Genomic DNA, 13295 nt, shown 5'->3' on the forward strand with positions numbered 1-13295 from the left:
CCAAACAAATCCTTTTCTACTCCCAAACACAATTCCGCAGGTTCATCCTCTGGTTCATACGAGGCCCAGGAGGCTTTCACTTTATCATTAGTGCCTGCCTGCTTATGCGTTTCTGGGGTGTACGGTAGGGAAAGCACCACCTGTGACATGGCCCATCTCTCTACCATTCTCATGCTAAACAGAAGAGAAGAGGAGTGCCCCTAGAGTCTTAGTGTGGGCATTTGTTATCCCTAAACTCAGCTCTCAGCCCGGCACTCAGGATGCAGATGCACTGGACATGTTCCTGCAATACAGAGTATCAGTTCTCTGGTTTTCTCATACTCTGACGGGTCAATTTCCTGCTTGTATAAATGAAACAGGATTCCTTTTGCTGGCAGTTTTTGTTTTGGCTGAGAGCTGTTTATGCACTGCTTTCCACGTCCACAACCGCAAGTCTGCCATGAAAGAGCCTATTCTTCATGCTCACTGAATGGAGCAAAAATAAAAGCAGAGCAATCACATCTACAAGGGCAATCAGTCAGAGATACAAATGCAGCCATTAAAGCTGGGAAGAGCTTTCCAGTGAACCACGAACATGCTACTTAGCAGATTTTTTAAAAGTATCTTAGAAGGCTAATTAGGAGACATGATACCAAAATGTCACAGCCACAAGTAAAGGAAGAAAAAAAAATGTGCCAAACTTTATGGGGACCCCAAAAGTATTAGTGACTGGGATCCAAACAGTCAGTACTCACTATACAAATCAGCTTATGCACAATTCTGTGTGTCAGTCTGATTCAGGCAGTTTTGCTAACACGAAACATGACAAAAAAAACTTTTTTTCATTTGGGTCAAAATAGATTCTCAATGATTAAAATAATAATAATAATAATAATAATACATTTTTCATAAATAAATATGTTTATGTTTCTGTATTTATATTGATTTAATATGTCATGTGGGGTAACCATCTTTTTATTTCTTTATTTAATTCTTTATTTATTATGTCTTTTGCAACTTACTGTACAAAGATACAGGTACATTTATTTATTTGCTCACTCAAACTGGCATGAAAGCAATCTTTTTCATCAGTATCAGTTGACAGCAAATATCATTCCAAATCATAAAAGTAGGGAGCATATAATATCCACTAATTCTTAACCATTCTTTATCCTGAATAAATCTGAATTAGAATGATCTAGACGTGAGTGATCTCATTCTGTTTGTGTATGAGTGCAGTATGATCATGAATATTCCTAATCTAACCATCAGCCTGAGGCAGGAAAGGCCTTATGTCTTCACATGACTCTTATTTGAGCACAGTCTTTCTGGCAGTCGGCGGGACTAGCCAGTCCCGTCCAAACTATGAGAACAACAGAGGATGCCAAGGAAAGCGAATACTTTTTGAAAAATAATGGCTGAATCCGTTGTGCTCAATTTGCAGCATTAAAGTCTCAACTGGACATGCCATAAAAAATGACATTTACAAAAAAGGACTTATATAGAATATTCACACACACGCTCACTGTCGAACGATGGAAAACAACACTACGGCCCACACAGGGTTATGAAAGACAGTGCAGGTCAGGTTCTATGCATTTCTATGCACTTTGTCATAGTTGTAGATTTTAGGCTTATATATCCTCACAGGACACTTTACAGGCCCCATAAGGTATTTGGACACATAAGTCATGCTTAAAAATTTACGAATGTCATTACTAAACCATATCCCAAAGCACAAACGAAAAAGCAGCTGTTTGATGATAGAATATTGCAGGACCTTCCAGGCTGTATCTATTCTAGAGGATATAGTTAAGTGGCAGGTATGGCAAGGTTTTCAGTGAGTATCTTTAACCAGTAGATTAAAATAAATTGGACAGCCTAACACTCCTACCTCATGCCACCCTCCCCCTGCTTGGGTTTCCAGCAAGTCACAGACACCTAACAAGTCCTATTAATACGGTGTGGATGGTAACAGGAATCAGGTGTCATCTCACTGGCTTGAGTTCACAAGACCGTGGTGGGGTATATGCAGACAGACTGTGACATACTGTCTGATACGTGCCAGTACCTTGACTGTGTTGGATGGAAGGACTCTGGTATTCACTATAGTCAGGGTCCATGGGGTGAGGTGTCAGCAAGTAGGGAGCAATATTTAATATTTCCCTGTAACCTTCATAGTTGGAATTGGGAATAATAAGGTTTTAGTCTGTTCAGTCCAATAAGAGGTAATTGTGTAAACTTTCTTTTGTTACTCTATCAAGAATCTTAAATTTTTTATATTTCTAAAAATACTGCAATAAAACATTTTGAATATTAAAACTTTTTGGCCTAAAAATATGCAACAAAATGGGATTCTAAAATCATTTATTCTTCAGTGGTTCAGCTGACCCCTTCACATTTCCCATCAGGGGCCAGTTGCATAAACAAAGCCACTACAGTGTGTTGAGACTGTCTTTTAAGAACTAGTTTGACCACTTAGCAGTTAACCAAGTGGTAACCAGTCTTACTTTTCAGATTCAAATGAGACCATTCCACCCTTTTATGTAGCTGACTTTACAAAGTTATGAGCACGGTGCAGTCTTGAAGAAAAAAAATGTGATTACTTTTAAGACTAGTCTAAGAGGATTATGCAACCAGCACCATGCCCCCTTACCAACCAAATCTGTCTTTGCACACAAGAGGTGACATGCACATAAGCAGCATCTTAAGTATATAAATACAGAATAAAGAAACATGAAATGAATATCGAAATATGAAATGATCTTAAAAAGAAAAAATGAAAACTGCCAGTAGGTGTCTTAAAGAGTGAGTCACTGAATCATTCATTTAACCGATTTTTTGAATGGATGATTCATTCAAAAATGATACAAATGAACAACTTTATAAATAGATCATTGAAACATTCACTCAGCATATTTGTTCTATAACACAGAGCAATCCAGTAATGAAACACTTGAGTCTGTTACTCAGAGAATAGAGCGAAACCAAACAATATTGTGTCTACAATGTTAAGTCTTGTTGAGACTGTCGTAACAAATCCGATTTTGTGCATATCCAGATGGAATCTGATTTGATTAACTGACTGTCCACACAGTGTAGTTCATATCCGATTTGTATGTCCATAAGCCTCTTTCTTTTTATGGAATGTGCTTGGTTACTATGGCAATGCCGCTGTGTTGTTATGCCTACGCTAAAAACAACAATAACATCAATACAGTTTGCAATACAGATATTGTTTTACAAGATGACAACATGTTGCTGTGGCGCTGGATTAATATTCATCTTGCTAGGCAGCGGCAGAAACGCAGGAAGCTGGAATGTGCGACTTTATTCCGCGCTGCCGTCTCCAACATCTGCTGGTTTGACTTGCAATTCGCAAGTCAAAACCCCTCTAAAACCAGCCTGCTGACCAGCTAAAACCAGACTGGGTGACCAACTGAAACCAGCCAACCAGCTTAGGCTGGTTTTAGCTGTTTGTTTGTTTTTCAGCAGGGAACACAAGCTTGATTCTGCAAAGACGTTTATTATGTTTTCTACAAAAACATCTGACCTTTTTACGTTTTGACCGATCTGACCGGTCAGACTGAAATGGATTTCCATGGAATGCGATTTGAATAGGATTCCAAACCACATATGAATGTAGCTCGAAACAGAACCTGAAAATCTAAATATGATCGGATTTGCACAAAAAAAACTAATTTGGGCTGACAGTCTGTACTGTAAAATTCTTGTTCATTTAACTGTTGTTTAAATTCAGCATTTGCACTTGTGCTGATATTCAGGAAGAAAAAAATCAGAAAAATAATATTTTTATATTATAATATTGTTCTAATCTAACTTAAAAAGTAAATCAATAAAAATAAGTAACTCCTGGAGTGTATTTTTGCCCCCATACTGTGATTTTTGGATACATATTTATTAATTTTAGTGTCATTTTTTTACTCTTAAGTGGGACAAGTTGTGTCACTGAACCACCTTTTTTTATATCTTTATAGCTGTATATAGTTGTACAGTTGTAATTTCACTTCTGAAATCCTAAATTAGGCCTATCAGTTTTATCTTTGTGTAAAAAAAACTTACCAACTTACCCTATACTCCCCCTGCAAAGCATTTGGAATAATCTAACTTTTTGCAGAAGATAAAACTGAAGCCATAACAAAGATATTAAATGGATGTGTGTGCGTATGATACACTGTCTCCCTTATATGGTCGATGAAAATGATAAATAAAAGACACAACCAACACAACAATTCTGGTTATAAATCTTTATTTTTCAACATTTATTCTTGTCAAAATGTTTTAAAATAATTTCAGTGTACTAACAGGGGTTCGAAAATCCTTAGACATATGTCATCAGTTATTATGGTTGCTATGTCTATAAAAAATAATACATGATAAAAAGAATAACAAAAAGAAATTGAACATGCAAAGAAATTTCTTATTTTAAAAGGTTATTTTCAAATTTTTGGATCCCTTGAACTAACTAATCTGACTGACAAACTACAGAACACATACTCAATTCAAGTTTATTTGTACAGCGCTTTTTACGATACAAATCGTTAGCCCCCTGATTATACCTTACACTTCTCAACCATGCATTTCCCCGAAAGCATGTCATATGTTTATGGTGAGATGCTATTTCCCACCTGCCAGGGTGGCAATCAGTGATGTCTTTCTCCAGACCTTGGCACTCTTTCCACCCATCAGCATGTTGTGTTTGGAGCTTAAGAAATTCATCCCACTCCAATTTCTTAATCAACTGTCACTCAAAAAAACACATTCGTTATTATCCTCCCATTCCAACACCATGGCATTTGCTTTTCTTCATCTTACCTCCACTCTCACTTTCCCTACACTCCTCTCTGTTCTGTTATGCCCTTGTTCCAGTTACTGCTAGACTAACATAAACATAAATCATATTCACATAGAGCCAATTCTTCTCCGGCAAGCAGGGGAGTTAAAAGAAAATGCATATATGGTATTTTTGGCAAAGGCTGGCAGGGCTACACAGTATCAAGCTTTGTTTTTTAAACCTACAGTGAAGCTTTGTGAAGAATTAAGGTAGTGTGAAAAAGTTTTTCCTGGTTTTTTTTGTTTGGATATTTGTCAAACTTGAATTATTCAGATCATCAAACTAATTTTTATATTACACAAAGATAACCCGAGTAAATAAAAAATGCAGTTTTGAAATAATGATTTCATTTATTAAGGGAAAAAGCTGTCCAAACCTGCCTGGCACTACGTGAAAAAGTAATTGCCCCTAAATCTAATAACTGGTTGTGCCACCCTTTGCAGCAACAACTGGAATCAAGCGTTTGCGATAACTGGCAATGAGTCTTTCACATCGCTGTAGAGGAATTTTGGCCCACTCTTCTTTGCAGAATTGTTTTAATTCAGCCACCCATTGGAGGGTTTTCAAGCATGAATGGACTGTTTAAGGTCATGCATCTCAATCGGATTTAAGTCCGTACAAGGACAAGGTCAAGGTCAAGCATCTCAATCGGATTTAAGTTGACGTGGCCACTCCAAAACCTTAATTTTGTTTTTCTTGAGCCATTCAGAGGTGGACTTGCTGGTGTGTTTGGGATCATTGTCCTGCTGCATAACCCAAGTGCGCTTGAGCTTGAGGTCACAAACTAATGGCCGGACATTCTCCTTCAGGATTTTCTGATAGAGTGTAGAATTCATGTGAGGCCTGCAGTTCTTTAGATGTTGTTCTGGGTTTTTTTATGACCTCCTGGATGAGTCGTTGTTGCGCTCTTGGAGTAATTTTGGTAGGCCAGCCACTCCTGGGAAGGTTCACCACTGTTTCAAGTTTTCTCCATTTGTGGATAATGGCTCTGATTGTGGTTCACTGGAGTCCTAAAGCCTTATAAATGGCTTTACAACCCTTTCCAGACTGATACACGTCAACTATTTTGTTTCTCATCTTTTCTTGACTTTCTATAGATCGCGGCATGATGTGTTGCTCTTTAAGCATGCTTCACTTTATCAGACAGGTTCTATTTAAGTGATTTCTTGATTCAACAGGTCTGGCAGTAATCAGGCCTGGGTGTGGTTAGGGAAATTTAACTCAGATTTCTAAAATAATGTGGTTAATCACAGTTCTTTCATGATTTAACAGGAGGGGGCAATTAATTTTTCACATACTGTAGAGCTAGGTAGGTTTGGACATCTTTTTTCCCTTAATAAATAAAATCATCATTTAAAAACTGCATTTTGTATTTATTTGCATTATCTTTGTGTAATATTAAAATTAGTTTGATGATCTGAATCTTTTAAGTGTGACAAATATGCAAAAAAATTAAAAAAACAGGAAGGGGGCAAAAAACGTTTCACGCCACTGTATGATGCTAAATGAAACACACACTAACAGCTTTCATTCTTCTATGCAGATTAAAATGAGAGACTTTGAAAATGGAGAAACGTTGAATACCTTTGAATTCCTTGCCCGCGTGCAAAAGTCACGGCCATGATGGACGAGTTGCTAATAGCATACTGCTATGTGATAATTAGGTTATTCTGGTTGGTTGCTAGGCTGTTTGTAGGTAAGGTGTTATACTAACCAAGGATGCATTTACTTGATTTTTTTTTTTTTAAACAGCTAAATATTTAAAAATGTAATTTATTCCTGTAATGGCATAGCTCTTGGGTACCAGTCTTCAGTGTTACATGAACCTTCAGAATCATTCTAATATGCTAATTTGCTTATTTTCGTATTATTATCAAAAACAGTTGCCGAATATTTTTGTGGAAACCATTATATATTTTGTTCAGGATTCTTTGATTGTTATAATTTTTTTTTTAAACAGAAATCTTTTAAAACATTATTAATGTCTTTTACTGGTACTTTTGATCAATTTTGATATGTACTTGCTGAATAAAAGTATTCATTTCTTGCAATCAGTCAATCAATGTAGTGTCTATGAGGCTTTTGGCCTGTTTTACTCACTGCAAGGCAAAATTATAATCACTTTTGCCACAATTAATAGCACGCCTCTCCTCAAAAAGTCACACAATTTGTGTATCATTCATATCCATAACACAAATGTACAGGTCAGGTTGTGTAAAACCCTAAATATGAGCTTTAATAATGCTTGCTATGACAGGCGTCATAAATAAATAAAGAAAATGAGATGTAAATGAGCTGAATTGTTAGATGGATGGTAATATTTTGTTTGTTTTTCCTCTGTGTGATACACATGATACACAATGACATATTTGTAAAAGAAAGACAAAAATCCTAAATCTGTGTTTCCTGCCTGAACAAGCCTTAGATAGCACCGATACCTCACCACTATCTGAAAATGGCATCATGCACAGAGACTCCACTTTCACACAATACACTATCGAAAAAGATTGTTACTACAACATGCTCCTGAGATCCACACTTAATGTTACGTGTTATGACTGTTTTACATGTTTTGACTCTAATTAAACAAAATTAATATTTAATGAAATACTATTCTCAATATGTAATCAAGGCATTGGTCAATGTATTCTTCAGTGTTAAATGTAAAATGTAAAATGTAATACAGCTCATATAAGTCTACTGACTCTCTGTTCTTAATCATACTGTTTTTAAATCGGAATTACCCCATTTTTACCCCAATTTTCATAGCTATCAGGCTGTACACAAAAATATATTCATTAAAAGCCAGAAATATTCTTTTGAAACAGAGCCAAACTCTATTTCTAACCATTGTAACTCCAATAGGACCAATAATAATAATAATAATATCACTGTGGAATAGAGAGCATAAAATGTGCAAAATGAAGGAAATAGACCTGAGGCACAGGCTCACTGTGTACAGCTTTGAGTAAGTTTTGCAGTACGACGTGTCCATTTGGAGGCAACAGATAATAGTCTCTATTGGCCTGTTAAAACTATGCAGGATGGTTGTGGGGGGGGTTTTCTCCAAACTGTTTAGCTGGCCAACACACATTTGATACAAGACTATTTTATGAAACGTATAGAGCGCTAAAATAACTTATATAACATATAGCCTAATATATTTTAGTTCTGGCATGTGTTTCTAAATGCATCAAAGACTATTCAAGCCTCTTCAAGTTTTATTTAAACCAGAGGGAAATCAAATTTGTCATGTTGTTCTTTAGCAGTGCTATTAAATTAAGAGTAATGGGCTGAAAGCATCACTCTGACCATGCATTTATACCTGACGCAAAAAAAAACTCACCCTTTGGCTTTTCATGTTCAACATCTAAGGGCGCCAATTTGTCTGTAGCAACCATGGGGCATCGTACCACCTCCTCAGCCCTGAGCCAGGACAAACAGTGCCCCAGAGTGCCCAACTAGTCTTGCAGTTTAGTACTAAATGGAGTTACTGTGCCCAACACAGCTTCCCAGCATGCCCTGATAACCCAAAACATTCCAGCCTCACAAAATATTATCATTCAAGATAAAAACGGGATTTATTGTGCAATAACTAATTTTGTTGTGTAACAAATAGGCCTATATATGAAACATACTTGAATTAAAACATTGGGAAAGGCAGTGAGATCTGTAACTAATTATAGAGTGACTGAGGTACAACTTTAAAAAGGAAGCTTTATATGCATGAAGCTTAACAACAATAACAGTACTGTTGGTATATTACATACTTTGGCAGTCCCACTTAAGAAAAAGGGGGCAGGAGGACCCACTTACACAAACAGTAACCCACTCTATCAAGCAGCCATCAAGTTACAAACAAAATAAATTAATAAATACATACATACATACATACTAAAAAAAATAGAAGTTTGAGTTTGGATATCTGCAGCAGGATATATGCTTTTTTTTGTATCAATAATACTGTAATAATTTGCCACATAGTTAGCAACATAGGACCATTGTGGTGTTTAGAGCAGCATACTACTCTTACTATTTTACTACTTTTATTTCCAGTGTGATGAACAGGAAGTAAAATCAGTGGTTATTGATAACATCTCTTTCTTTACTGTCAGACTCTGTTCCATGTCTGTGTGTGTTTTCTTCCCCCACGTGCTCCATGTGCCGTTCATCGGTCAAGCCCGCCGGCCGCTCCAAAGTCAAGTTTGTTGGCTGCCACTCACTCAAGCCCGCTGGAATCTCTGCTGTCAAGCCCGCCGACCGCGGCTCTCTCCAGCCCGCCGGCCGTTCCTCAGTCAAGCCCGCCGTCCCCGAGTCTAGCCCACAGAGGGTCCCAGTCCCCGAGTCTAGCTCAGAGAGGGTCACAGTCCCAGAGTCTAGCCCAATGAGGGCTCCTGTCCCCGAGTCTATCCCAGAGAGGGTTCCTGTCCCCGAGTCTAGCCCAGTGAGGCCTCCTGTCCCCGAGTCTAGCCCAGAGAGGGCCCCAGTCCCCGAGTTTAGCCCAGAGAGGGGCCCAGTCCCCGATTTTAGCCCAAGTAGGGCTCCAGTCCCCAAGTCAAGCCCAGGGAGGGTCACAGTTCCCAAGTTAGGCCTACGGAGGGGGGGTAGTACTGCCTGCTTCGCCATGGCGCCCCAAATGGGTACCGCTCTAGAGGCCCGCCGCGCAGTGTCTGTCCTGAGGGACCTCCAGAGCGCCTCCCCCCTCCCCACTGGATGTTGTGTAGCGCGAGGAAGCACCTTCCACGAGGCGGGAGTAATGTCAGATTCATGTCCTTATTTGGTCTTCCTGTTCCTGTTCCCTGATTAGGTTAATTTGTCCCAGGTGTTTCCAATGTTTATTATGTCATTGATTTCAGGTGTTCCTCATTGTGTCCCTCTAGTCCTGTTTATTTAATGGTTTCCTGTTTTGAGTTCTTTGTCCAGTATTGTTTGTCTCACCCCAGTGCTATGTGTGCTTTCCTGGTGTTCTGTTCAATAAAGGTCTATGATTTTTGGAATCTCCTACGTCACCGCATCGCCTCACTCCAGCACAGTAGGCATGCATGACATCAAAGGGGGCTTGAGCACCTGCCCTTTTTCTTCCTCGAGAGAATGTGCCCTTTTTTCTGGGGAGTTTTTTTTTATTTATAATAAATTAATATGTGTGTGTGTGCGTGTGTGTGTTTCTGTTTGCGCACAGCTGTCCCTGTCAAACAAATAAAAAAATCTAAATATCAGGTCGGGTCAGGAAATGTTAAGACTGTGGAGTGTCAAGTTCCGATGCCTTCCTCCCTCCGCGCCTCCGCAACACAGCAGTGTAGCGCACATTTGATCAGCTGCACATCACGTCACAGACATGCAGAGAGCTACCAAGTTAGCTAAAGTTGAGCTAAGGCAATAGGAAGTCTAGTAGGTTAGACCAGTTCAGGTTCTTTCACTGCATGATTCAGTTGATTGAAATGCATTTAGAATGATCACAAAATGCAACATATGGGGGCAGAAATTTATATATTTATATCATTTCATATAGTTAATCAGTATGAAGACTGATGTTTTTTCCACCAAAAAGGAACATGAGAAATGTGATATTGATTTTATACAGCAGATCAATAAACAAGAATTTAATATTAAGACACTTACGTTTTAGACACAATATTGACTGTCTTTGCTCTATTTTGCCAACAGATATCATTTCAATTTGCATCGCTGAGCAACATGAAGCTGTTTTGTTCCTGATTTAATCACCCGTTTAAATGATTTGGTTCAGTTGCAATGACTCACTTATTAACAGTGACTTGCTGCCGCCTACTGGCAGTTTTAATTTCACATTTAAAGTATCTTTTCATTTTTTTTTTATAATTCCAAATATCAGTATTTAATGTTTTATGTTTAAAATATCAAAACAGTATTAATGCATTTGTAACTGCAGTTTGGCTTTTCATGTTCAACATCTAAGGGCGCCAATTTGTCTGTAGCAACCATGGGGCATCGTACCACCTCCTCAGCCCTGAGCCAGGACAAACAGTGCCCCAGAGTGCCCAACTAGTCTTGCAGTTTAGTACTAAATGGAGTTACTGTGCCCAACACAGCTTCCCAGCATGCCCTGATAACCCAAAACATTCCAGCCTCACAAAATATTATCATTCAAGATAAAAACGGGATTTATTGTGCAATAACTAATTTTGTTGTGTAACAAATAGGCCTATATATGAAACATACTTGAATTAAAACATTGGGAAAGGCAGTGAGATCTGTAACTAATTATAGAGTGACTGAGGTACAACTTTAAAAAGGAAGCTTTATATGCATGAAGCTTAACAACAATAACAGTACTGTTGGTATATTACATACTTTGGCAGTCCCACTTAAGAAAAAGGGGGCAGGAGGACCCACTTACACAAACAGTAACCCACTCTATCAAGCAGCCATCAAGTTACAAACAAAATAAATTAATAAATACATACATACATACATACTAAAAAAAATAGAAGTTTGAGTTTGGATATCTGCAGCAGGATATATGCTTTTTTTTGTATCAATAATACTGTAATAATTTGCCACATAGTTAGCAACATAGGACCATTGTGGTGTTTAGAGCAGCATACTACTCTTACTATTTTACTACTTTTATTTCCAGTGTGATGAACAGGAAGTAAAATCAGTGGTTATTGATAACATCTCTTTCTTTACTGTCAGACTCTGTTCCATGTCTGTGTGTGTTTTCTTCCCCCACGTGCTCCATGTGCCGTTCATCGGTCAAGCCCGCCGGCCGCTCCAAAGTCAAGTTTGTTGGCTGCCACTCACTCAAGCCCGCTGGAATCTCTGCTGTCAAGCCCGCCGACCGCGGCTCTCTCCAGCCCGCCGGCCGTTCCTCAGTCAAGCCCGCCGTCCCCGAGTCTAGCCCACAGAGGGTCCCAGTCCCCGAGTCTAGCTCAGAGAGGGTCACAGTCCCAGAGTCTAGCCCAATGAGGGCTCCTGTCCCCGAGTCTATCCCAGAGAGGGTTCCTGTCCCCGAGTCTAGCCCAGTGAGGCCTCCTGTCCCCGAGTCTAGCCCAGAGAGGGCCCCAGTCCCCGAGTTTAGCCCAGAGAGGGGCCCAGTCCCCGATTTTAGCCCAAGTAGGGCTCCAGTCCCCAAGTCAAGCCCAGGGAGGGTCACAGTTCCCAAGTTAGGCCTACGGAGGGGGGGTAGTACTGCCTGCTTCGCCATGGCGCCCCAAATGGGTACCGCTCTAGAGGCCCGCCGCGCAGTGTCTGTCCTGAGGGACCTCCAGAGCGCCTCCCCCCTCCCCACTGGATGTTGTGTAGCGCGAGGAAGCACCTTCCACGAGGCGGGAGTAATGTCAGATTCATGTCCTTATTTGGTCTTCCTGTTCCTGTTCCCTGATTAGGTTAATTTGTCCCAGGTGTTTCCAATGTTTATTATGTCATTGATTTCAGGTGTTCCTCATTGTGTCCCTCTAGTCCTGTTTATTTAATGGTTTCCTGTTTTGAGTTCTTTGTCCAGTATTGTTTGTCTCACCCCAGTGCTATGTGTGCTTTCCTGGTGTTCTGTTCAATAAAGGTCTATGATTTTTGGAATCTCCTACGTCACCGCATCGCCTCACTCCAGCACAGTAGGCATGCATGACATCAAAGGGGGCTTGAGCACCTGCCCTTTTTCTTCCTCGAGAGAATGTGCCCTTTTTTCTGGGGAGTTTTTTTTTATTTATAATAAATTAATATGTGTGTGTGTGCGTGTGTGTGTTTCTGTTTGCGCACAGCTGTCCCTGTCAAACAAATAAAAAAATCTAAATATCAGGTCGGGTCAGGAAATGTTAAGACTGTGGAGTGTCAAGTTCCGATGCCTTCCTCCCTCCGCGCCTCCGCAACACAGCAGTGTAGCGCACATTTGATCAGCTGCACATCACGTCACAGACATGCAGAGAGCTACCAAGTTAGCTAAAGTTGAGCTAAGGCAATAGGAAGTCTAGTAGGTTAGACCAGTTCAGGTTCTTTCACTGCATGATTCAGTTGATTGAAATGCATTTAGAATGATCACAAAATGCAACATATGGGGGCAGAAATTTATATATTTATATCATTTCATATAGTTAATCAGTATGAAGACTGATGTTTTTTCCACCAAAAAGGAACATGAGAAATGTGATATTGATTTTATACAGCAGATCAATAAACAAGAATTTAATATTAAGACACTTACGTTTTAGACACAATATTGACTGTCTTTGCTCTATTTTGCCAACAGATATCAATTCAATTTGCATCGCTGAGCAACATGAAGCTGTTTTGTTCCTGATTTAATCACCCGTTTAAATGATTTGGTTCAGTTGCAATGACTCACTTATTAACAGTGACTTGCTGCCGCCTACTGGCAGTTTTTATTTCACATTTAAAGTATCTTTTCATTTTTTTTTTTATAATTTCAAATATCGTATTTAATGTTTTATGTTTAAAATATCAAAACAGTATTAATGCATTTGTA

The sequence above is a fragment of the Sinocyclocheilus grahami genome, unplaced genomic scaffold (genome assembly GCF_001515645.1).
Source record: "Sinocyclocheilus grahami isolate Dianchi unplaced genomic scaffold, SAMN03320097.WGS_v1.1 scaffold287.1, whole genome shotgun sequence".
In the NCBI taxonomy this organism is placed as follows: domain Eukaryota; kingdom Metazoa; phylum Chordata; class Actinopteri; order Cypriniformes; family Cyprinidae; genus Sinocyclocheilus; species Sinocyclocheilus grahami.